This window comes from Scyliorhinus torazame, chromosome 13 (assembly GCF_047496885.1).
Source record: "Scyliorhinus torazame isolate Kashiwa2021f chromosome 13, sScyTor2.1, whole genome shotgun sequence".
NCBI classification, from domain to species: domain Eukaryota; kingdom Metazoa; phylum Chordata; class Chondrichthyes; order Carcharhiniformes; family Scyliorhinidae; genus Scyliorhinus; species Scyliorhinus torazame.
In genome coordinates, this window is record NC_092719.1 from 14,382,544 (window position 1) to 14,409,219 (window position 26,676).

Sequence of the window (26,676 nt, forward strand, 5' to 3'; positions counted from 1 at the left end):
GAGCGTTACACAGACAACACCCCTTTGCTTTAAAAACACATTCAAGGCCTCCTAAGAAATCTCAGCATGAACTCCTCTCCCTCGTTCACTAACATAATGATCATTTAGCAAATCATTTAAAACAAGTTCTTTGCTTATTTCTGCTGTTTTACCCCAAGAGACACCGCTCACCGCTGGTACTGATAGCTTTCAGGATGTGCATGACAAGTCCCCATGTGTGTGAAAATAACTTCTTGCAACATCCAGAGATAGCGTTCAGTACAAGGACATCTGCTTTCTGTTACTGGTAACATAACTTGAGCCTTGAAGCTGGGGATAGAAAGCGAATGATGTCACTTTGAACCAATTGAAAGGGTTAATATCCAAATGTGGCTCAAGGACTTGCGGAATAAGGGATAAATATTGAAGGATTGACAACATCGATGGCGCAGCGTGACCATTGTTCCTACGGTGACCACTCTCCTGAGACACAGCTCAACATCAAGGTAATGATTTCACTTGCGATATCAGCAACTGTGCAAAATCTGGACTCTCAGGGCAATAAGAATATCTTTGTTAAGCATATTTACCATAGGGGCAGCATGGTGGCACCGTGGTTAGCTCTGCTGCCTCACGGCGCCGAGGTCCCAGTTTCGATCCCGGCTCTGGGTCACTGTCCGTGTGGAGTTTGCACATTCGCCCCGTGTCTGCGTGGGTTTCGCCCTCACAACCCAAAAGATGTGCAGGGTAGGTGGATTGGCCACGCTAAATTGCCCCTTAATTAGAAAAAATGAATTGGGTACTCTAAATTAAAAAGAAAGCATATTTACCGTTCCTGCTTAATATATTCTACTTTGATTCACTGCACCTGAATGTCTGCATTACCTTGATCGTACCTTGTAGGCCTGCTTAGCGAGAAGAGGGCATTCGGAAGCTACAAAGGGGCACAGATAGGTTAAGTGATTGGGTAAAAAAATGGCAAATGGAGTATATTGAGGGAAAATGAGAAATTGTTCATTTTGGCAGGAAATATAAAAATGAAACATATTATCTAAATGGTGATAGACTGCAGAGCGGAGGAGCAGAGGGATCTGGGAGCCCTTGTGCACGAGCCACAAATATTAGTCTGTAGGTACAGCAAATAATTAGGAAACTGAATAGAATGTCACCACAGGGCTAAATCGCTGGCTTTGAAAGCAGACCAAGGCAGGCCAGCAGCACGGTTCGATTCCCGTAACAGCCTCCCCGAACAGGCACCGGAATGTGGCGACTAGGGGCTTTTCACAGTAACTTCATTTGAAGCCTACTTGTGACAATAAGCGATTTTCATTTTCATTTCATTTTTCATTTCATATTGGGAGGGGAACTGAGTAGGGAGATTATGCTTCCACTAGAGTTTAGAAGAGTAAGAGGCAACTTGATTGAAACATATTCAATCCTGAGGCGTCTTGACAGGGTGGATGCGGAGAGGATGTTTCCTTTTGTAGGAGAATCTAGAACGAGAGGTCACTGTTTAAAAATAAGGGATCAGCCGTTTAAAACAGAGATGAGGTGACATTGTTTCCCTGCAGGTCGAGAATGTTTGGAACTCTCTTCCTGAAATGGGGGTGGAAGTAAAGTCTTTGAATGTGTTGAAGGCAGAGGCAGATAGTTTCTTGATAAGAAAGGTAATGATAGGTTATTGGGGGGCGGCGGCGGGAAGCAGATTTGAGGGTAGTTTCAGATCAGCCATGATCTTACTAAATGGCGGAGTAGGCTCGAGGGGCCGAATGGCCTTCTGCTCCTTGTCCCTATGTTCGTATGTTCATTTTCCTCCACAGTTTCTAATAAAAAGTTAGGATCTGTCATGCCAGATTTCACTCTGGGATCTTTCCAGCTGGGATTGTAACCTATTTGCCTGTGGCACGACTTGCAGGGAGGCATATTCCAGGTGAGAACTGTGGTCTTCCCGCTCTCTCCCCCCCACCCCGCCCCTGGGTTGCCAGCCCAATCAGAGGGCTGGCAGCTCTGCAGCCAGTGCCGCCACCACCAGCATTGGCCATTGCTAAAGCTGTAGGGAGAGGGCACCACAATGTTCAGGCACCCTCAAGATGGATGAGCAGGGTTGGGAGGTGCCAGGGCCAGAAGGGCAGTCCCTGGCAATCAGGGATGTGGGTCACGGTGCCCGGTGGTACTTTTGCGGTGGGTCTCCATGGGCCATGGTACACCCAGAGAAGAGCCCACTAGGAGGTTACCAGGCCTCAGAGAGCAGTCACCCTATATGATGGAGGGCCTCTTCTGACAGGGGCAAAATGCGTACAGGGGTAGGAAGTGGCCCTTAATTGGCATTTAAGTGACGCAATTGGGCTCCCAGCCAAATCTCCCACCACTGGTGAATTGGCCCGTCTTCCCATGCCATTCTGCCAGCCATCTTGCCTCCCACCCATTGCCAAAAGGCTGCTAAAAGTGTGGGTCACCTCACAGTTGAATAGCTTGTTGACAGGCAGGGGCTCACACATAGAAAACAGTCATTCCAATGAAGTGCTGGGAATGTTTGTTGGTGGCGCCATAGCCTGGTTTGAATTAGCACCTTCAGGACAAGAGGGAAGAAAATGGAATGACTCTGGGTGGTTGCAGGTACATCCAGCGCAAGAGTGTGGGGAAAGGGTCGGGGAGTGGGACAAATGAAATTTCCCCTCAGAGATCCAGCATGGCCTCAGCGAGCTAAATGACCCCCTCTGTGCTATAACCATTCTGTAACTCTAAAGAGTAATGATTGTGTCTTTTGGATGAACTTATTCATAATTTTCACAGATACAATCTGTCATAACTATTACGGTTTTTAGCTCTGTGCTGTCAATCTTTTTTAAAGTCTGTGTTTTGGGCTGGAATTTGAACTTTACTCTGTCTCTGTCACCCACTCAAAGGGATTTTGTTGCTTGAAACATCAAACAGCTGTTGTCACATGTCAAGGAGAAGCAAGGTCGGAAATATCCCTGATCTCATCCACCAACCACTTGGTGAAATTCCCCCAGCAACAGGATTCATCTACAATTGCCTGGAGTGACGTTCTGTGTTTAGATTGAGCTTTCTTTATCCCCTGTCTTCTCCTGACGGGGGCTGGTCCATGCTGGACATCCCAAATATTTATTCTTTACGGAGGAGCTTCGTCAGTGGGGTTCAGGGAGATGTGGAGTTTGGGAATGGCTAAGTCATCATAACTGAAGCCCATCCTGTCGCTGCCCTCGTGCTGACATGAACACATTGCAGCTGGGCGCAACAAATAGTGATCGGGATTGGGATCCAACGCTGACCGAGGTTGAGTCGGTTGGTCCTGTACCCATTGGAGTTTAGAAGAATGAGAGGCTACTTTGCTGAGACTATAGAATTCTCAGAGGGCTCGACAGGGTAGATACTGAGAGGATGTTTCCCCTTGTGCGAGAATCTCGGACCTGAAGGCCTAATCTCAGAGTAAGGAGACAGCCCATTTTAAACAGAGATGAGGAGGAATTTTGGGGGCGATTCTCCCAAATGGAGCCCAAGTGTTTGCGCCGTCGTGATTGCCGTTGCGTTTCACGACGGCGCGAACCGGGCCTGGGTCCGACCGATTCTGTTCCCCCACAGGGGCCCAGCAGGGTGCTGGAGCGGTTCACGCCGTTCCAGCCTCCCTTCCCGGCGCCAAATGGGCGCCGCGCCAACCCGCGCAGGAAAGTAGGCCCGGGGGGGGGGGAGAGGCCGGCCCGCCGATCGGTGGGCCCCGATCGCGGGCCAGACCCCATCGGAGGCCCCCCTCGGAGAATCGTGCGCCGGCGTCGGGGCGTCGTCGCGCAGTTACGGCGATTCTCCGGCCCGGCGCGGGGCTCGGAGAATCACCCCCGTCTTCTCTGAGAGGGTAGTGAATCTGTGGAATTCGTTACCAATGCGGGCTGTAGAGGCCGGATCATTAAATGTCTAGAGGCTGAGACAATCAGATTTTTAATCAATAAGGAAATCAAGGGTTATGGGGATAAGGCAGGAAAGTGGAGTTGAGGATTATCATATCAGATCAGTCATGATCTCATTGAATGGCGGAGCAGACTCGATGGGCCGAATGGCCTCCTCCTGCTCCCACGTCTTCTGGTCTTCTGACTTTTTTCTGCCCCCCCCCCCCACTTCTACTATCCCACAGGCTCTGAACTGAGTCATAGGAAGCCAACTGTTCCAGCTGAGGTCCCCATACTTAGCACGGAACAAAGGAAGATCCTCGGCTGCATGTTTAGGTACCACACTCCATTATGACTGTCACTTATCAGCCTGAAATTTATCAACTGCTCTTACACCCTCATCGTGGGTTTTCCGGATGATATTTCCAAATTTGCCAATGGTACAAAATTTGCTGGGGATGAGTGGTGAGGAGGAACATAAGGGGCTTCAAGGCGATTTAGACAAGTTGGAGTGAGTGGGCAAATGCGCGGCAGATAAATGTGAAGTAATCCACTTCGGACGGAGAAACAGAATGACAGAGTATTACGTAACTGGTGATGGATTGGAAAATGTTGACGTGCAAATGGACCTAGGTGTCCAAGTACACCAGTTACTGAGAGCAAGCATGCAGATACAGCAAACAGTTAGGAAGGCAAATGAGTGCGGCACGTGGCACAGTGGTTAGCACTGGGACCAGGGTGCTGAGGACCCGGGTTCGAATCCCGGCCCTGGGTCACTGTCCGTGTGGAGTTTTCACTTTCTCCCCGTGTCTGAATGAGTCTCGCCCCCACAACCCAAAGATGTGCAGGTTAGGTGGATTGGCCACGCTAAATTGCCCCTTAATTGGAAAAAAAAATAATTGGGCTGGGCAGCACAGCGACACAGTGGTTAGCACTGCTGCATCACGGCGCCGAGGTCCCAGGTTCGATCCCGGCTCTGGGTCACAGTCCGTGTGGAGTTTGCACATTCTCCCCGTGTTTGTGTGGGTTTATCATAAAATCATAGAATTTACAGTGCAGAAGGAGGCCATTCAGCCCATCGAGACTGCACCTGCTCTTGGAAAGAGCACCCCACCCAAGGTCTACACCTCCACCCTATCCCCATAACCCAGTAACCCCACCCAACACTAAGGGCAATTTTGGACACTAAGGGCAATTTATCATGGCCAATCCACCTAACCTGCACATCTTTGGACTGTGGGAGGAAACCGGAGCACCCGGAGGAAACCCACGCACACATGGGGAGGATGTGCAGACTCCGCACAGACAGTGACCCAAGCCGGAATCGAACCTGGGACCCTGGAGCTATGAAGCAATTGTCCTATCCACAATGCTACCGTGCTGCCCTAACCCTAACCCTAACCCTAACTCTAACTGTGAGGGCGTTTCACCCCCACAACCCAAAGATGTGCAGAGTAGGTGGATTGACCACGCTAAAATTGCCCCTTAATTGGAAAAAATGAATTGGGTATTCAGAATTTATTTTTAAAAAAATAATTGGGCGCTCTAAATTTATTTAAAAAAAGGAAGGCAAATAATATGTTGGTCTTCATTGCTAGAAAATGTGAGTATAGGTGCAAGGATATCTTACGACAGCTGTACAGGGCCTTGGTGAGACCACACCTGGAGTATTGTGTGCAGTATTGATCTCCTTATCCAAGAAAGGATATACTTGCCAAAGAGGGAGTGCAACGAAGGTTCACCAGACTGATTCCTGGGATGGCAGGATTGTTATTTGAGGAAAAATTGGCTTGACTACGCCTGTATTCACTGGAATTTGGATGAATGATTGGGGATCTAATTGAAACATATAAAATAACAGTACTGGACAGACTGGAAGCAGACATGTTCCTTCCTGTGACTGGGGCAGGGGGGTCGAGAACAAGGGTGATGCACTATCAATTACCATAAAGACAAGAGTAGTGGAATAATCGAGGCTTTATTGAGCAAAGATGTGGTGCCTCCTGTAGCTGGAACCAGACTGGCTGCAGCACCGGCAAGCACACACTTTTATACACCGCCTAGTGGGCGGAGCCAGCAGGGAGGGATTTACCCATGTACCTCTAGTATATGTGTCTTACCGTAATACATATAATACAGCTAGTGGTGACTACCACAAAGGGGTCACAGCCTCAGAATACAGAGTAGGCCATTTAGAACGGAGATCAGGATAAACATCTTCATTCAGAGGGTGGTGAATTATCTACCACAGACGGCTGAACATATTTAGGAAGGGGGGGGGAGGCACGGTGGTGCAGTGGTTAGCACTGCTGCCTCACGGTGCAAGGACCCGGGTTCGGTCCCGGCTCTGGGTCATTGTCCGTGTCGAGTTTGCACATTCTCCCCATGTGTACGTGGGTCTCACCCCCACAACCCAAAGCTGTGCAGGGCAGGTGGATTGGCCGCGCTACATTGCTCCTTAATTGGAAAAAAATTAATTAGGGTACATTGATGACTTTGAATGACGGAGCAAGTTCGACGAACCGAATGACCAACACCTGGTTGATATTGTCTATGTTTCTATGATATGCTGCTCGAAGATTCAAACATATTATTTCAAAGACAGCACCGTATAAGAACATAAGAACATAAGAACTAGGAGCAGGAGTAGGCCATCTGGCCCCTCGAGCCTGCTCCACCATTCAATGAGATCATGGCTGATCTTTTGTGGACTCAGCTCCACTTTCCGGCCCGAACACCATAACCCTTAATCCCTTTAGTCTTCAAAAAACTATCTATCTTTATCTTAAAAACATTTAATGAAGGAGCCTCTACTGCTTCACTGGGCAAGGAATTCCATAGATTCACAACCCTTTGGGTGAAGAAGTTCCTCCTAAACTCAGTCCTAAATCTACTTCCCCTTATTTTGAGGCTATGCCCCCTAGTTCTGCTTTCATCCGCCAGTGGAAACAACCTGCCCGCATCTATCCTAACTATTCCCTTCATAATCTTATATGTTTCTATAAGATCCCCCCTCATCCTTCTAAATTCCAATGAGTACAGTCCCAGTCTACTCAACCTCTCCTAGTAATCCAACCCCTTCAGCTCTGGGATTAACCTAGTGAATCTCCTCTGCACACCCTCCAGTGCCAGTACGTCCTTTCTCAAGTAAGGAGACCAAAACTGAACACAATACTCCAGGTGTGGCCTCACTAACACCTTATACAATTGCAGCATAACCTCCCTAGTCTTAAACTCTATCCCTCTAGCAATGAAGGACAACATTCCATTTGCCTTCTTAATCACCTGTTGCACCTGTAAACCAACCTTTTGCGACTCATGCACTAGCACACCCAGGTCTCTCTGCACAACAGCATGTTTTAATATTTTATCATTTAAATAATAATCCCTTTTGCTGTTATTCCTACCAAAATGGATAACCTCACATTTGTCAACATTGTATTCCATCTGCCAGACCCTAGCCCATTCACTTAGCCTATCCAAATCCCTCTGCAGACTTCCAGTATCCTCTGCACTTTTTGCTTCACCACTTATCTTAGTGTCGTCTGCAAACTTGGACACATTGCCCTTGGTCCCCAACTCCAAATCATCGATGTAAATTGTGAACAGTTGTGGGCCCAACACTGATCCCTGAGGGACACCACTAGCTACTGATTGCCAACCAGAGAAACACCCATTAATCCCCACTCTTTGCTTTCTATTAATTAACCAATCCTCTATCCATGCTACTACTTTCCCCTTAATGCCATGCATCTTTATCTTATGCAGCAACCTTTTGTGTGGCACCTTGTCAAAGGCTTTCTGGAAATCCAGATATATCACATCCATTGGCTCCCCATTATCTACCGCACTGGTAATGTCCTCAAAAAATTCCACTAAATTAGTTAGGCATGACCTGCCCTTTATGAACCCATGCTGCATCTGCCCAATGGGACAATTTCCATCCAGATGCCTCGCTATTTCTTCCTTGATGATAGATTCCAGCATCTTCCCAACTACCAAAGTTAAACTCACTGGCCTATAGTTACCCGCTTTCTGCCTACCTCCTTTTTTAAACAGTGGTGTCACATTTGCTAATTTCCAATCCGCCGGGACCACCCCAGAGTCTAGTGAATTTTGGTAAATTATCACTAGTGCATTTGCAATTTCCCTAGCCATCTCTTTTAGCACTCTGGGATGCATTCCATCAGGTCCAGGAGACTTGTCTACCTTTAGCCCCATTAGCTAGCCCATCACTACCTCCTTGGTGATAACAATCCTCTCAAGGTCCTCACCTGTCATTGCCTCATTTCCATCAGTCACTGGTATGTTATTTGTGTCTTCCACTGTGAAGACCAACCCAAAAAAACCTGTTCAGTTCCTCAGCCATTTCCTCACCTCCCATTATTAAATCTCCCTTCTCATCCTCTAAAGGACCAATATTTACCTTAGCCACTCTTTTTTGTTTTATATATTTGTAGAAACTTTTACTATCTGTTTTTATATTCTGAGCAAGTTTACTCTCATAATCTAGCTTTTTTAGTAGCTTTCTGTTGCCCCCTAAAGATTTCCCAGTCCTCTAGTCTCCCACTGATCTTTGCTACTTTGTATGTTTTTTCCTTCAATTTGATACTCTCCCTTATTTCCTTTGATATCCACAGTCGATTTTCCCTCTTTTTACCGTCCTTCCTTTTTGTTGGTATAAACCTTTGCTGAGCACTGTGAAAAATCACTTGGAAGGTTCTCCACTGTTCCTCAACTGTTTCACCATAAAGTCTTTGCTCCCAGTCTACCTTCGCTAGTTCTTCTCTCATCCCATTGTAATCTCCTTTGTTTAAGCACAAAACACTAGTGCTTGATTTTACCTTCTCACCCTCCATCTGTATTTTAAATTCCACCATATTGTGATCGCTCCTTCCGAGAGGATCCCTAACTATGAGATCCAGAATCAATCCTGTCTCATTACACAGGACCAGATCTAGGACCGCTTGTTCCCTCGTAGGTCCCATTACATACTGTTCTAGGAAACTATCGCAGGTACATTCTATAAACTCCTCCTCAAGGCTGCCTTGACCGACCTGGTTAAACCAATCGACATGTAGATTAAAATCCCCCATGATAACTGCTGTACCATTTCTACATGCATCAGTTATTTCTTTGTTTATTGCCTGCCCCACCATAATGTTACTATTTGGTGGCCTATAGATTACTCCTATCAGTGACTTTTTTGCCTTACTATTCCTGATTTCCACCCAAATGGATTCAACCTTATCCTCCATAGCACCGATGTCATCCCTTACTGTTGCCCGGATGTCATCCTTAAATAACAGAGCTTCACCACCTCCCTTACCATCCACTCTGTCCTTCCGAATAGTTTGATACCCTCGGATATTTAACTCCCAGCCGTGACCATCCTTTAACCATGTTTCAGTAATGGCCACTAAATCATAGTCATTCACGATGATTTGCGCCATCAACTCATTTGCCTTATTCCGAATACTACGAGCATTCAGGTAAAGTACACTTATCTTGGCTTTTTTACCTCTGTTCTGAATCTTAACACCTCGATCAGTAACCTCTCCTAAGTTATATTTCCTCTGAACCTTTCTCCTAAGTTTCCTTGTCGTTGAACCCATATCTTCATGTAACAACCTGCCGCGTCGCTTACCATTAATGTTTTCACTTCCTGTTTTATTCCTTTTAGTATTCCATTGCAATGTAATATGAACTGATCAGATGCCAGTTCACACTCTTAACATTCCCAATTATAGTGCATTTGTCAATAGAGCAGGGCGGGGGACAGATCAGCTGGTTCTCCCCAGGGTGCAAACATTGGAATGAGGGTCACACTGAATGACTCCCAGTTCTCAGTGGACAGTCATTGAATGGCATCAGCAAAACATGTCAAACTGGTTGCAATGTGTTGTGAGAGGAAGAGTACAACGAAATTGAATGAAAGACAGCATTAAATATTCAGATGGAAGTAAGTACTGTGTGTTCATTCAGTACAAATAGTCTCGTCTGCATCTATTACATCACTACTTCTGCTAATTCCTCTTAAATTAATACAGGATGGGGTATTGTGGTCAGATAGAATCAAGCTTGTGTATGTAGTTCCTTGCATGCCAAGTTCCCAGTTTTGGCTGAGTTGATTTGGGGAAGAGAAGCCACTGAATAGAGATAAAATTCAACAATACTATATCCTTCCAATATGCTTGTGTTGGCTGCTTCCCGAATTGGACCCTCTTGTCCAGCGAGAAAATGTAAGCTCTTGGCAAGTTGTGGTTCAGCAGTTCCGGTTCCTTCAGCCGAACTTGTCCATGCCGCCAAGATTGAGTACCATAATTCCGGCTGGTATTGTAAGGTAACACTGATGGAGTCCTGCACTATTGGAGATGCTGTTTATTTGGATGTGATATTAAATCAAGCAACTGTCCGGCCTCTCAGAGGGACATAAAAGATTGCAGGGCCTTATTATGCCTGGGGCAAGACTCCTCAGACTCCACTCTGAACCCGGTCGTGGCAGGAGATATCTAGGAGGGCAGTGGAAACGCCTTAGCGACACCCTCAATGAATCTCTGAAGAGATCAAACAACTTTGCTGGCAGGTGAACCTGGCTTGTGGCCAACCAAAATGGAGAAGGTTCATTTGGGAAGGCACTGTCACATCGAAACAGGCCTTGCTGGGAACATGCAGAGGTGAAGTCGAGAGAGCGCATAAACCTCCAAGCAACCAATCGACCCAACCCTTCAAACACCACTTGGTCCCCATGTGGTAGAGTTTGAAGATCACACATTGGATTTAACATCCATCTCAGAACTGAGTGGAAGCCAGGCCTCCTCAACCCCGAGGGACTGTCTAAGAAGAAGAAGAGAGTCCTCAACCTCAAACATTGAGGTTGCAATCACCATCTGATTGCTTTCTGCTGCTATTTTCAAACCCTAAGATGTAGCTCCTCATGTCTGGGCTGGACACCTGAACGGGCCTCCTCAGGAATGCGGAGAGTAGCTGTTCTTGAAATCCTTCCTCCTAATACAGGGTCAAGCCATGCCTCTTGTCGTTGGAACCGGCTGCCATATGCCAGGAAGGAGATAGTTTGAATGTCTCGATACGAGAAGCCACGGAGACAAGGTAAGTGTGTGTGGTAAGTGGGTGAGGGGCTAGGGTGCCTGGTGGGCAGGTTGAGGGGGTAGGCTGGCAGGTGTGTGGGTGTTACCCAAGAGTTAGAACTGGTTTTAATCCTTCTGACATTTCCTGGGTAACCATTCTGGCAAGTGGGTCAGAACCATTTGAACTCTCTGACTTTAATGCGGAGTTTCAAGGGATTCCAAGCACAGGAAAATTGTCCATCCGAAGTCATAGATCATAGAATTTACAGTGCAGAAGGAGGCCATTCAGCCCATCGAGTCTGCACCAGCCCATGGAACTATCACCCTATCTAAGCCCACATCTCAACCCTATCCCCGTAACCCAGTAACTCCATCTAATTCTTTTGGACACTTAAGGGCAATTTAGCATGGCAAATCCACCTAACCTGCACATCTTTGGACTGTGGGAGGAAACCGGAGCACCCGGAGGATTCCAAATGGCCCCCAAAGGCAACTTGAGGGGTACCTCCCGGGTCGACCATCCAGAGATCAGGGGCGGGATTCTCCGCGAACCAGGTGGGCAGGCAAATCCGGCGCGAAGGAGTGGCATGAACCACTCCAGCGTCGGGCTGCCCCGAAGGTTCGGAATCCCCCCCACCTTCAGGGGCTAGGCCGGCCCTGGAGAGGTTTGCGCCGCGCCGACCAGTGCAGAAGGGGCTTTGCCGGCCGGCGCAAATTGGCACATGCGCGGGAGTGCCAGCGTGTGCTGGCGTCATCCCAGCGCATGCGCAGGTCGATTCGACTCCACACCGGCCATGGCGGACAGGTACACTAGCCCGCACGGAGGAATAGAGTGCCCCCATGGCACAGGCCCTCCCGCGGATCGGTGGGCTCCGATCGCGGGCCAGGCCACCATGGGGGCACCCCCCCGGGGCCTGAACCCCCCACCCCTCCCCAAGGACCCCGGGGGCCGCTCCCGCAGTCAGGTCCCGCCGGTAAGTACCTGTCGTAACATACGTCGGCGGGACCGGCCGAAAAACGGGCAGCCACTCGGCCCATCGCAGGCCGGAGAATCACCGGGGGGGCCGCTGCCAAAGGCCCCAGACCGGCGCGGCGCGATTCCCGCCCCCGCCAAATCCCCGGCACTGACGAATTCGGCAGCCGGCGGGGGTGGGATCCACACCGCCCCACCCTCCCCGGTGATTCTCCGACCCGGCGGGGGGTCGGAGAATCCCGCCCCAGATGTTTTGGTCTGTTAACTCTGTTTCTCTCTCCATAGATGCTGTGAGACCTGTGGAGCATTTTTAGCATTTTCTGCTTTTATTTCAGCCTGCCGAAACTTTCCGATGAAGTTCCGATGTAAGAGTAGTTCCCCACTGGGATGTGTGAGAGTCTGAGAGGAGGACTTGGCGGATGACCGCCCAATAGTTCGAAAATTAGCCGCAACAAATGATATATTGTGGAAAGAAAGGAGATTATCGACCATCAGATTAATATCTACATTTGGTAATCAAAGAATGGAAGTTCCGTGAACATTTTTTTCCAATCTGATATTTAAAAGCTGGTCAAGCTTGAGCCAACATCCCCAAAACATCCTGAATTTCTCGTATTCGAAGGATACTAAAAATTCCATATAAATATTTGAACAGCGTGTGCTTGAGAATGGAACCAATACTGTGGACCAGCGCTGAGGAAGCATCTCCCTGGCCCCCAAGTGTCTGTTTGCAGGTCAATGTGGGACTAGAGCCAACATTAGAGTTGGTGCTTGGGGCATGAGTGTGCATTTAATCTTTGTAGAACCACACTTGCATTTTATACAGTGCCATTAACAGAGTAAAACATCCCAAAGCACTTTGCAGGAGTATTATCAAGTAAAATTTGACACCGAGACACATCACCTCATTAGGGCAGGTGACCAAAAACCTTATACATTTTAAGAGTGTATTAAAGGAGCAGAGAGGGGTAATGAGGCGGAGAGTTTTTGGTTTAGGGAATTACTCCATAAGATCATGGGCCTAAGAGCAGAATTAGGCCACTCGGCCCATCGAATCTGCTCCGCCATTCAATCATGGCTGATATCTTTCTCACCCCCATTCTCCTGCCTTCTCCCCATAATCCCTGATTCCCTTATTGATCAAAAACCTATCTATCTCTGTTTTAAAGGCACTCAGTGATTTGGCCTCCGCAGCCTTCTAAGGCAAAGGGTCCCACAGATTCACCACCCTCTGAATGGAAATCCCTCCTCATCTCCGTTCAGAAGGATCGGCCCTTCAGTCTGAGATGGTGTCCTCTGGTTCTAATTTTCCTACAAGTGGAAACATCCTCTCCACATCCACACTATCCAGGCTCCGCAGTATCCTGTAAGTTTTAATAAGATCCCCCCTCATCCTTCTAAATACCAACGAATACAGACCCAGAGTCCTCAAACATTCCTCATACGACAAGCTCTTCATTCCGGGGATCATTCTTGTGAACCTCCTCTGGATCCTTTCCTAAGCCAGCACATCCTTCCTTAGGTACAGGGCCCAAAACTGCTCACAATACTCCAAATGGGGTCTGACCAGAGCCTTACACAGCCTCAGAAGTACATCCCTGCTCTTGTATTCTAGCTCTCGCGACATGAATTCGAGAACTTAGGACTGAGGTAGCTGAAGGCCAACGGGAGGTGTAAAGGGTCAGAATTGGAAGTGCGCAGAGATCTGGGAGGGCTGTAGCATTGGATGAGGCTGCAGAAATAGAGAGGGGACAAAGCCATGGAGAGAGAGACTTGAAAGCAAGGATAAGAATTTGAAAATTGAACTGTGACTTAACCAGGGACCAATGCAGGCCAGTGCGGACAGGGGTGATGGATGAACATAACTTCTGCAAGTTGGATGGGTTTAAGTATTTGGAGGGTGGAAGAATGGGAGGCTGGACAGGAGTGCAGTGAATTGTCACGTCTAAAGATAACAAAGACATGGGTACGTCAAGGCTAGCAAATAACTAAACTTGGAAACTTGGACAACATTGCAGCTTTGATCATTGGCATTAAATAATGTTGGAAGAGGCGATTTAAATGTTGTCGTTGAGATGCAGTTGAATAAAAGAAAATTCACATTTAGTTACGGCAGTCTCTTCGGGTTTCACACATTGAAACGTGGTTGTGGTGCAACAGCTGCTTATGTAGAAGCAACTGCAAATATTATTCCGTGTCAGGAATGTTAATGAACAGTAATAACCTGGTACCTCTTTTGTCGGAGTTGGTTAAGGGAAGAATAATGGGCAGAGTATTGGGAGCACTCTCCCATTTTCTTTGAATACTCCTCATGGTAAAGAACAAAATAAAGAGGTTTTCACAACCTCACAATGCTTTACAGGCAATTAAATACTTTCAAAAGACCAATTTACACAGAAAACATGTTTCAAAATTTATTCAGGGGTTAAATATTTGCCAGGACACTAGGGGGGAACTCCCCTCCTCTGCTTTGTGTTACCCCGAGGAGGCAGACATCTCCGTTTAACATCTCCTCCAAAAGATAGCACCTCCTACAATGCAGCACTCCCTCAGTGAAACCTCCCTCTCTGTTATCTAATAATGTGCCTGGAGTGGGTGAGAATCTCCACGGCCATTTCACTCAGAAGTGAAAGTGCAACCAGCTACACAATGACCTCTTTTCCCATTATTCCCATTGCATCCAACTTCTAAGGCCAACTGGACCTTGGCCTAATGTCATTCAAAAGGGAGATTGCAGCACTTCCTTTATACTGCATTGGAGAGTCAGGGTAATATCTATGCTGAAATCCTTGGTACGGCAATTAAACTATTTGCAGTAATGGGATGGTGTGTGCTAGCTCTTTGTCACGCAATGTTTACGTGCGGTAGCCCACAAAGAAATTAAAACTGGGCCAGCCAGCGCCCTGTTAATAAAAGAATGGCAACAAACAATCTTCATCAGGTGCTATAAATAATGTCAGTGCAAATTTCGACACTGACACCTTGAAGGCTAAGCTGTGTCATTCAGGTGCAGACTTTTAAAATACTTCCAGAAAATGATTTTGCTCCTTTAGTGAGATTCCTTGTTAAGTTTGCATTTGTTAATGTGTTTGTTAAAAGAATGCTTAGAGTCATTTTATACAAACATGCTGATATTCCAAAGTGTAATTTCTTGTTGTTCAGAGTCAGTGTACCTGCATGGTTGGGTTTGGTTACATGCCATGGAGGATTATTAATCAGAAACGCCATGCTCAGTCATTCTCAGAGTGGATTGTTTCAACAAAGAGCTGTTCAAAGGTCGCTATAGGTCCTGCGGTAAATGGAATTAACCAAAAACTTTGTTGCACTGATAAGTGGCCTTTATGTATTCCTGTGCAAAGAAAGGCAATCCACTTGTTAGTCATGTTTGAAATATGCCTGAGGGAGGGGGAGTGGCTACAGAAATGTGTAAACCTGACCAGACCATGTGTGGCATTCCACCTCTCGGACTGAAGCAATTTATCCTGGCTTTTTTGGTTACGTTGACCCTCAAATAAATCACACACGTGCGACATACAGACAGCCAGGCACAGAGAGAGAGAGAGACACACACACACACAGAAAACAGGACATAACCACACACCCACACACATTGACATAGACAAAAGGACTAATACACACATCAGCACAACTGAGCACACATATGTTTACGTCTGTCACTCTCTAAGCTTTTTGAGGTTCTGACACTTTGGGTGAGAAATCTGACTCTGACATCGGTGTCAGCACTACAGAAGGCTCAAACTCAATAAATGTCGGCCGGAGCAGCTCTGGCCACTTTCAATACGATCCACACAGCGTACCCTGACTGACAACGCAAGTAAGAGTGGGCCGTGTGTGCATTGGAGTGATGGCATTGTGACATCAAGCGGCCTCCAACACTGACCACACAACCCACCATTTTGGCTGCACTGGTCCAGTTAATACCCTCTTTAATGACCCCGAACCAAATATTTGTTCAGCTACATGAGGAAACTCCAATAGAGCTATTTCATTCAAATTCTATGGGCACAATATTCCTGCCACGCTGCGCCAGAAAAGCAACTCGCCGTGGCGCAACGTGGCCGGTGAAAGCTGGGACACCCCGTCCCAGGATCCACCCGGCTCGCAAAGCCTCGCGAGATTCAATGCAATCTCGCGAGACGTTGCAAGCAGAATCCCGCCCATAATGGGCGGGATCACATTTTGGAAAATCTGCATATTAGAGCGAGGCAGTAAGTCTTACTGTAATGTGCAGATTCCCAAGGTTGGATTGGATTGGATTTGTTTATTGTCACGTGTACCGAGGTACAGTGAAAAGTATTTTTCTACGAGCAGCTCAACTGATCATTAAGTACATGGGAAGAAAAGGGAATAAAAGAAAATACATAATAGGGCAACACAACATATACAATGTAACTACATAAGCACTGGCATCGGATGAAGCATACAGGATGTAGTGTTAATGAGGTCAGTCCATAAGAGGGTCATTTAGGAGTCTGGTGACAGTGGGGAAGAAGCTGTTTTTGAGTCTGTTCGTGCGTGTTCTCGGACTTCTGTATCTCCTGCCCGATGGAAGAAGTTGGAAGAGTGAGTAAGCCGGGTGTGAGGGATCTTTGATTATACTGCCCGCTTTCCCCAGGCAGCGGGAGGTGTAGATGGAGTCAATGGATGGGAGGCAGGTTCGTGTGATGGACTGGGCGGTGTTCACGACTCTCTGAAGTTTCTTGCGGTCCTGAGCCGAGCAGTTGCCATACCAGACTGTGATGCAGCCCAATAGGATGCTTTCTATGGTGCATCTGTAAAAGTTGGTATGGGTGAATGTGGACATGCCGAATTTCCTTAGTTTCCTGAGGAAATATAGGCACTGTTGTGCTTTCTTGGTGGTAGCGTAGGCTGGTACGGGAATTGAACCGTGCAGCTGGCCTGCATTGGTCTGCTTTCAAAGCCAACGATTTAGCCCTGTGCTAAACCATCCCCTTCATTTCATTTTCATTTTCATTTCATTTCATTCAGTTGGTAAGGGTTAATGTGGACATGCCGAATTTCCTTAGTTTCCTGAGGAAGTATAGGCGCTGTTGTGCTTTCTTGGTGATAGCGCGACATGGGTGGACCAGGACAGATTTTTGGAGATGTGCACCCCTAGGAATTTGAAACTGCTAACGATCTCCACCTCGGCCCCGTTGATGCTGACAGGGGTGTGTACAGTACTTTGCTTCCTGAAGTCAATGACCAGCTCTTTAGTTTTGCTGGCATTGAGGGAGAGATTGTTGTCGCTACACCACTCCACTAGGTTCTCTATCTCCCTCCTGTATTCGGACTCATCGTTATTCGAGATCCGGCCCACTATGGTCGTATCGTCAGCAAACTTGTAGTTGGAGTTGGAACCAAGTTTTGCCACGCAGTCGTGTGTGTACCGGGAGTAGAGTAGGGGGCTAAGTACGCAGCCTTGCGGGGCCCCGGTATTGTGGACTATTGTGGAGGAGGTGTTGTTGTTCATTCTTACTGATTGTGGTCTGTTGGTCAGAAAATCGAGGATCCAGTTGCAGAGTGGGGAGCCAAGTCCTAGGTTTGATATGCTTTGATATGAGGTTGGCTGGGATTATGGTGTTGAAGGTGGAGCTGTAGTCAGTAAATAGGAGTCTGATGTAGGAGTCCTTGTTTTCGAGATGCTCTAGGGATGAGTGTAGGGCCAGGGAAATGGTGTCTGATGTGCACCGGTTGCAACGATATGTGAATTGCAGTGGATCAAGGCGTCCTGGGAGTATGGAGGTGACGCGCTTCATGATCAACCTCTCGAAGCACTTCATCACGACTGAAGTCAGGGCCACTGGACGGTAGTCATTGAGGCACGTTGCCTGGTTCTTCTTTGGTACCGGTATGATGGTGGTCTTCTTGAAGCAGGTGGGGACCTCGGAGTGGAGTAAGGACAGGTTAAAGACGTCTGCGAATACCTCTGCCAGCTGGTCCGCGCAGGCTCTGAGTGCACAACCAGGGATCCCGTCCAGGCCCGTCGCCTTCCGAGGGTTCACTTTCAGGAAGGCCGATCTGACTTCGGAAGCTGTGATGGTGGGTATGGGTGAATTATGGGCTGCTGGGGCACTCGACAGCGGATTGTTGGTTACCTGCTCAAACCGAGCATAGAATGCATTGAGTTCATTGGGGAGGGGTGCGCTGCTGCCAGAGATACTGCTCGGCTTCGCTTTGTAGCCCGTTATGTTGTTTAGGCCTTGCCACAACCGCCGAGAGTCTGTCTGTGACTCTAGCTTGGTTTGATATTCTCTCTCGGCATCTCGGATGGCTTTGCGGAGGTCGTATCTGGATTTCTTGTGTAGGTCAGGGTCGTCTGACTTGAACGCCTCCGATCTGTCCTTCAGTAGGGAGTCAATCTCGCGATTGAGCCATGGTTTCCGTTTGGGGAATGCACGGACTGCTTTCTTTGGCACGCAGTCGTCCACACATTTGCTGATGAAGTCTGTGACGGTGCTGTTGGAGGATGTGTTTTTCTGGTGGGACATTAAACCGAGGCTTTGTCGTCCCCCCCCCCTCTCTCTCTCTCAGATGTCATGCTTCTCAAGTTCCACCTCACCCTCAGCCTCCTTTCTGGAGCAAAGTGCAGGTGGTGTGACTGTCAATCTCCTGCATTTCCCCTCACCCTCCCTTTCTACATTGCAGCTTTCAGATGCTCCAGACCTGTCTCCTGGCTAACTACTGCCACCTCGCCACGACGGGCAAGAAGCAAACTGGACCTCGGGTGAAGAGACCCCTTTGCTTGATCAGGTAATTGCCGTCATTGGATTAAAATCCAAGAACAGTGAAAACATTCGAGGGTTATATAGAGTTAGGATCTTCACGTTGTAAATCAGTGGGCATGAGACAGCTGCAGCTAGGCCAGGCCAAAGGATAGCTCTGGCGCCAGCTCACCCAAGATCACAGGTGAGTTCTGTGGCAGAGGATTTGGATGAGGGCTTCAGTGGGGTGGGCAGGGTGAGCATGTGAAATGCCTGCCACTGACCCTCTTGTCATAAGCAAGGAAAATATGAAAGGCTGGTTCCAGCTTAGCACAGGGCCGGGTGCAGTCTACTCTTTCTAAAGTGGAGATGTTAGGTGACAATCTTGGGTCCAGGGTGCGATTCGGAATCTGACAGCCATTGTCTTCACTTTCCCGCAGCCCAGGAGAAGCTACAGAACAAGCAGAAGCTCAGATTAACGTCATGAGATCTCTGCTTGGAAACCCAGCTTAGTGCCTTGCCGGCTCAGGGCCTGTGTGCTGAAAGGGACCCTGCAGCCTCCCCAAGCAGGGCAGCAATCTGAGCTCCCGCTGATTGCTAGGATTTGCTGAGGCAGTGGCTCCTAGGAGCACGAACCCACTTATTTCTGTCAGGGTAATCGCATTCATGCTCCCACCACCGCCACTCCACCAGTGCCCAACCTTTGCCCCTCAGCCAGCCGGCCCAGACTGCTGCTGCCCATGCTGAGATGGTGCAGTTCCAACAAGGCCCTTCAGTCCCAGAGCCGCTGGAGGTGGCCCTGCTAGGCCATGTACAGACTCCCGAGTGCAAGTCGCAAGCTTCCGCCCGCCATTTTGCAATCATTGGAAAATTAGGACAGGCAAAAACACCCATGAGGGGAGCACTAATGTACCAGGGTAATGAGTTCAGTTTTGTCTGTATCATCGGAGATGTTGCTGGATAAAGTTGTTATGGAATGGATCTGTGTTGGTGGTTTTTATTTCAGGATTTTGGCTGAGGGGAGAACACCAGGGTCCATAGCAGAGGAATGGAAAAGTGCAGAATTGCGGAGCAGCTGTAATGAGGGAATGACATCTGAAGGGAACCGGAGTCTGAACATCCGCTTACGGTCAGCTCATCCAGAGGGAAGGAATCTCGAATCCTCATCTTCAGGTGGCCTCCACGTCTCTGGCTGGTGACAAGGGCGCCACCCATTGGACAGCTATGGATGATGCAGCAGTGCACCACCAACATGGCGATAAGCTCTCGTGAGTATTAGAGGGCTCACTGCCCCATAATTATTTTGGCTGCCACGCGGCTCTCATGGAGGTTGGCTTACTGCCCTCATGTGATTGGTAGTGGAGGGGGGTCATTTGCCAGGTGTAGAGCAGGTGTACCGTGTCACCAGGCTGCCAGCCTCTGGTTGTGCTGCTGGGCCTGTTCCACGGCCCTGCTGTGGGGGCCTGTCTCACTGCCCTGCTGTGGGGGCCTGTCTCACTGCCCTGCTGTGGAGGCCTGTCTCGGCCCTGCTGTGGGGGCCTGTCTCACTGCCCTGCTGTGGGGGCCTGTCTCACTGCCCTGCTACTGAGCCTGTCTCGGCCCTGCTGTGGGGGCCTGTCTCACTGCCCTGCTGTGGGGGCCTGCCTCACTGCCCTGCTGTGGGGGCCTGTCTCACTGCCCTGCTGTGGGGGCCTGTCTCACTGCCCTGCTACTGAGCCTGTCTCGGCCCTGCTGTGGGGGCCTGTCTCACTGCCCTGCTGCTCGGCCTGTCTCACTGCCCTGCTGCTGGGCCTGTCTCACTGCCCTGCTACTGAGCCTGTCTCGGCCCTGCTGTGGGGGCCTGTCTCACTGCACTGCTGCTTGGCCTGTCTCACTGCCCTGCTGTGGGGGCCTGTCTCACTGCCCTGCTGCTGGGCCTGTCTCACTGCCCTGCTGTGGGGGCCTGTCTCACTGCCCTGCTGTGGGGGCCTGCCTCACTGCCCTGCTGTGGGGGCCTGTCTCACTGCCCTGCTGTGGGGGCCTGTCTCATTGCCCTGCTGTGGAGGCCTGTCTCGGCCCTGCTGTGGGGGCCTGTCTCACTGCCCTGCTGTGGGGGCCTGTCTCACTGCCCTGCTGTGGGGGCCTGTCTCACTGCCCTGCTACTGAGCCTGTCTCGGCCCTGCTGTGGGGGCCTGTCTCACTGCCCTGCTGTGGGGGCCTGTCTCGGCCCTGCTGTGGGGGCCTGTCTCACTGCCCTGCTGTGGGGGTCTGTCTCACTGCCCTGCTACTGAGCCTGTCTCGGCCCTGCTGTGGGGGCCTGTCTCACTGCCCTGCTGTGGGGGCCTGTCTCGGCCCTGCTGTGGGGGCCTGTCTCACTGCCCTGCTGTGGGGGCCTGCCTCACTGCCTTGCTGTGGGGGCCTGTCTCACTGCCCTGCTGTGGGAGCCTGCCTCACTGCCTTGCTGTGGGGGCCTGTCTCACTGCCCTGCTGCTGGGCCTGTCTCACTGCCCTGCTGTGGGGGCCTGTCTCACTGCCCTGCTACTGAGCCTGTCTCGGCCCTGCTGTGGGGGCCTGTCTCACTGCCCTGCTGTGGGGGCCTGTCTCGGCCCTGCTGTGGGGGCCTGTCTCACTGCCCTGCTGTGGGGGTCTGTCTCACTGCCCTGCTACTGAGCCTGTCTCGGCCCTGCTGTGGGGGCCTGTCTCACTGCCCTGCTGTGGGGGCCTGTCTCGGCCCTGCTGTGGGGGCCTGTCTCACTGCCCTGCTGTGGGGGCCTGCCTCACTGCCTTGCTGTGGGGGCCTGTCTCACTGCCCTGCTGTGGGAGCCTGCCTCACTGCCTTGCTGTGGGGGCCTGTCTCACTGCCCTGCTGCTGGGCCTGTCTCACTGCCCTGCTGTGTGGGCCTGAGTGAGCCCTGCTGTGGGGGCCTGTCTCACTGCCCTGCTGCTGGGCCTGTCTCACTGCCCTGCTGTGTGGGCCTGACTGAGCCCTGCTGTGGGGGCCTGTCTCAGTGCCCTGCTGTGGGGGCCTGTCTCAGTGCCCTGCTGTGGGGGCCTGTCTCACTGCCCTGCTACTGGGCCTGTCTCACTGCCCTGCTGTGGGGGCCTGTCTCACTGCCCTGCTGTGGGGGCCTGTCTCACTGCCCTCCTGCTGGGCCTGTCTCACTGCCCTGCTGTGTGGGCCTGGCTGAGCCCTGCTGTGGGGGCCTGTCTCAGTGCCCTGCTGTGGGGGCCTGTCTCACTGCCCTGCTGTGGGGCCTGTCTCACTGCCCTGCTGTGGGGCCTGTCTCACTGCCCTGCTGTGGGGGTCTGCCTCACTGCCCTGCTGTGGGGGTCTGCCTCACTGCCATGCTACTGAGCCTGTCTCACTGCCCTGCTGTGGGGGCCTGTCTCACTGCCCTGACGTGGGGGCCTGTCTCACTGTCCTGCTGTGGGGGCCTGTCTCACTGCCCTGCTGTGTGGGCCTGGCTGAGCCCTGCTGTGGGGGCCTGTCTCGGCCCTGCTGTGGGGGCCTGTCTCACTGCCTTGCTGTGGGGGCCTGTCTCACTGCCCTGCTGTGGGAGCCTGCCTCACTGCCTTGCTGTGGGGGCCTGTCTCACTGCCCTGCTGCTGGGCCTGTCTCACTGCCCTGCTGTGTGGGCCTGAGTGAGCCCTGCTGTGGGGGCCTGTCTCACTGCCCTGCTGCTGGGCCTGTCTCACTGCCCTGCTGTGTGGGCCTGACTGAGCCCTGCTGTGGGGGCCTGTCTCAGTGCCCTGCTGTGGGGGCCTGTCTCAGTGCCCTGCTGTGGGGGCCTGTCTCACTGCCCTGCTACTGGGCCTGTCTCACTGCCCTGCTGTGGGGGCCTGTCTCACTGCCCTGCTGTGGGGGCCTGTCTCACTGCCCTGCTGCTGGGCCTGTCTCACTGCCCTGCTGTGTGGGCCTGGCTGAGCCCTGCTGTGGGGGCCTGTCTCAGTGCCCTGCTGTGGGGGCCTGTCTCACTGCCCTGCTGTGGGGCCTGTCTCACTGCCCTGCTGTGGGGCCTGTCTCAGTGCCCTGCTGTGGGGGTCTGCCTCACTGCCCTGCTGTGGGGGTCTGCCTCACTGCCATGCTACTGAGCCTGTCTCACTGCCCTGCTGTGGGGGCCTGTCTCACTGCCCTGACGTGGGGGCCTGTCTCACTGTCCTGCTGTGGGGGCCTGTCTCACTGCCCTGCTGTGTGGGCCTGGCTGAGCCCTGCTGTGGGGGCCTGTCTCAGTGCCCTGCTGTGGGGGCCTGTCTCACTGCCCTGCTGTGGGGCCTGTCTCACTGCCCTGCTGTGGGGCCTGTCTCACTGCCCTGCTGTGGGGGTCTGCCTCACTGCCCTGCTGTGGGGGTCTGCCTCACTGCCATGCTACTGAGCCTGTCTCACTGCCCTGCTGTGGGGGCCTGTCTCACTGCCCTGACGTGGGGGCCTGTCTCACTGTCCTGCTGTGGGGGCCTGTCTCGCTGTCCTGCTGTGGGTACCTCAATGCCAAAACCCTTAGGCATATATTTAATACCCCACTAAATTGACAGAGAGTTGGAGGAGTCAAGAAGCGATTTGTACAGAGCCTGATTTGGGGTGCTGTTTTGAATGGAGAATTGGATCTTATGAAAAAAGGAAACCAACTTGTTCAACAACTTTGAAATGTGAATTTGGAGGAGAATTTCAGAGGAGAATGGAAAAGGTCAGTTGAACAGAAAAACTAACAAATGGTGAAGTGCTGCGGAGAATTAACAAACAAAATAATTTGATGGACGTAATTAGGAACAGCCAGAGAGTTTGAGGAGGGCACATTTTACAGGCGTGTAAGAAATGGAATAGAGGGAAGATTTTCAGGAAATGGAGGAAGAGGCTGGAAGAGAAGATCAATGTTGGATGGCTTGACAATTGAAGGAAGTTATGTGGCAGGATAAAGAAACACAGAGAAGACTCTGAGTCAAAGACGTGCCTTTGACCCAAAGACGTGCCTTTGACCTGAGAACACAAGGTAATGATAATAATGAGAGAGCTGGAAATAGAAATGGATTGTGCATGGAATCTGTGGTTAGGTGCAGGGAATACAAAGAACCCTTTACAAAAGGTCATTCCAAAGGGGCTGGTTTAGCACAGGGCTAAATAGCTGGCTTTTAAAGCAGACCAAGACAGGCCAGCAGCGTGGGTTCAATTCCGGCACCAGCCTCCTCGAACAGGCGCCGGAATGTGGCGACGAGGGGCTTTTCACAGTAACTTCATTTGAAGCCTACTTGTGACAATAAGTGATTTTCATTTTCATTCCAAATAATTTAAGTCCTGTTGAACAGGAAACCAGGACCCCAAGTCAGAAAGCTGACTAAAACATGCATTCTGCAGCATCACAAGCAATGAGGAGCCACGGGGAAGATGGGAACCGGTGGTGAATATCCCTTTAAGGGCAACACAGCAGAGGAAGGGTCACCTGGCCTTGGTGACCAATCGGAATTCAGAATGAACAATCAACCCAGGGGGAGGAGTTTCCTCCTGGGCAGAGGTATTCTAGAATGGCTGCAAACATGCTGCTGCTCTACATGACGTGTTAATAAATCCCTTGTTGTTCACCAATGAAGTTTCTGAAAATGTATCATTACATAACCCAAGTGTCAGACTCTGGTAGTCAGTCAATTCACCGGGTGATATTCTGGGATGTTGTGAAACTCCTGCATGAAATCACCATTATGAAACAGCAAACCAAAAGATTGTATGATAAGGATTGTATACTGTTACTAAAATCGTTACATTTCAAGTTGCAGGACAATGGACGACTGGATGGAATGAGTGTGTATATGCACTGAGGATGAGAGATACACTCTTGTCAAAAGTGTAGCTGGTTCGTCCATTATGGATGGACAATGAGTCGCAGGAATCTCCTTGAGCTTGCTGGTAATGTACCAGCATTCAGAGCAGTTAGGAGGAGCCAGTCTAGGCACAGGAAAACAATCAAAGAAGATTTAGTGCAGACTGTTGAAAGCAGAGACTGCTTTCGTTGGGTACCACCTTAAATGGGTCACATGCTCACGCTGTCCAAAGACGAAATACCCTCAGTGGGAATCCCAAGCAGAGGTGAAGACACACAGCGAGATAGCAAGTCCTGGGGTGCTCGGAAGGGGGGCAGAGTCGGGAAATGTAGAGGGCTCAGCACATTTGACTCTAAATTAGAGATTACGTGGGGGCAGACAGATGGAGCATTGACTAACTCTCTTGATGCCTGCCTGTATGTCCTTCATCAAACCTTGAAGCATTAAAAAGTATCATTTAAAAAACAGGAAAAGGAGTAATTTTGTGCTTTATTAATTAACTGATACTAGAAATTTACCAGCACGTTCCAATTTGCAAACACCCCTCACAGCAATTAATCTCGGACTGCTTACTGCAATTAGACTTTCATAGTGACACAAGGATAGGCCAGTTTAAATACAGCTGCATAGCAACAGAATAAAATATTGTGCATTATGTATACGTGCTCCTCTTGTTTATAAAATAGATTATCGGCCACCTCACTATGAGCAATGACATAGTTTTATTATAGAATTACTATCGCTTTCAGACAGTCCAACACACAATGTGGATAATGTTAACATTTACTCTGGGTATACAACATCAGGAGCAATTTTTGCACTTTCCCTGATGTGGTATTCCAATTGTGGGGTCCAGTTGTAGCCGTCTGGGATGGCCACTTCTAACCGGGTACAGAGAAACTCACAAAGCCTAGCGGGTAAAATGGACAAGCCAAGACTCGGGCAGGCTCAGAGCCTGAAATGCATATCTGTCAGCAAGAAGTCCAGACGGTATCGAAACTCCGTCAAATTTGCATTGGAACAGGGCCGATTAGCATTTCATGGCCCATCTTCCCCAAAACAAAGGACTGGTATTCAAGCAACCGGGACAGTCCCAGACATTTCGGCGCCACTCCTTGTCCAAGGGAAACGCAAACAACGGGGTCAGTGACCGCTTGGGACACCCCAGCTGTCCAGATCAGCGCCCACCTATTGGCTAAGGAATCGAACAGAATGATCAGGGATCGCCCAATTAGTAAGGCCCAAATCGAAGGACCACCCGAAAGGGCGTGAAATTGAGGGATATGGACCACGGAAGTGCAGAAGGTTTTAGTTTAGATGGGCAGTATGATCGGCGCAGGCTTGGAGGGCCGAAGGGCCTGTTCCTGTGCTGTACTGTTCTTTGTTAATAGGGTATGACTAACAACAAAACCTGAAGGTTTGTTTCAGGATGCAAACATGTTGCAGTTCTGCCCCAATGTGTTAGGAATTATGAATCCAAATTCTCACTACAAATTTTCAGTTTTTATTCATTTCTCTCATACCCTCTACATACTTAGTTCCTCCAGTCCTCTGCAGGATAATGGGTAGCAAGACTCCTCCGCTACTCCTGCTCCATTTATTCTGCTTCAGCCCAGGTAGTGTCCCACTCTTGAAGGTCCTCCTTAAAGACCAAAGATCTCCTTTGGCTGGCCCCATCTCCTTTCTCCATCTGATGGTGTCCATTCTACTGCCCTCCCTGGAGATGTTGCTTCCTAAGTAGGGGACGTGGTCAATGTCCTTGCTGTTATGTTGCCCAGTGGTGATAGCAGGACATTGTTGCCGTCCAGTCGACGATGTTTTGACCTTCTCGCAGCTGATGCTAGACCATCCTTGGCACCACTGCTTACAAGGCTGGCGTTCAGGTCCTGTAGTCGACAAAGTGATGAAGACTGTGATATCCAGGTCTGTGAAGCCCTGAAGGCCCACTCAAACCACACCGAAAGCAGCCCCAAGTTTGGTTCAAATAAGGGGAGGGTTAGAACATAGAACATAACAGCGCAGTACAGGCCCTTCGGCCCTCGATGTTGCGCCGACCTGTGAAACCACTCTAAAGCCCATCTACACTATTCCCTTATCGTCCATATGTCTATCCAATGACCATATGAATGCCCTTAGTGTTGGCGAGTCCACTACTGTTGCAGGCAGGGCATTCCACGCCCTTACTACTCTCTGAGTAAAGAACCTACCTCAGACATCTGTCT

At 50.0% G+C, this 26,676-nt stretch overlaps 1 long non-coding RNA gene across 1 annotated transcript; it reads left to right on the forward strand.

The window, feature by feature from the left end:
- Positions 1-378: 378 nt before the first annotated feature.
- LOC140387659 (uncharacterized) lies at positions 379-19,929 on the forward strand. Its single transcript, XR_011933934.1, has 3 exons — positions 379-485; positions 18,612-18,716; positions 19,674-19,929. It is a non-coding gene; the product is annotated as an uncharacterized lncRNA (long non-coding RNA).
- Positions 19,930-26,676: the final 6,747 nt, after the last annotated feature.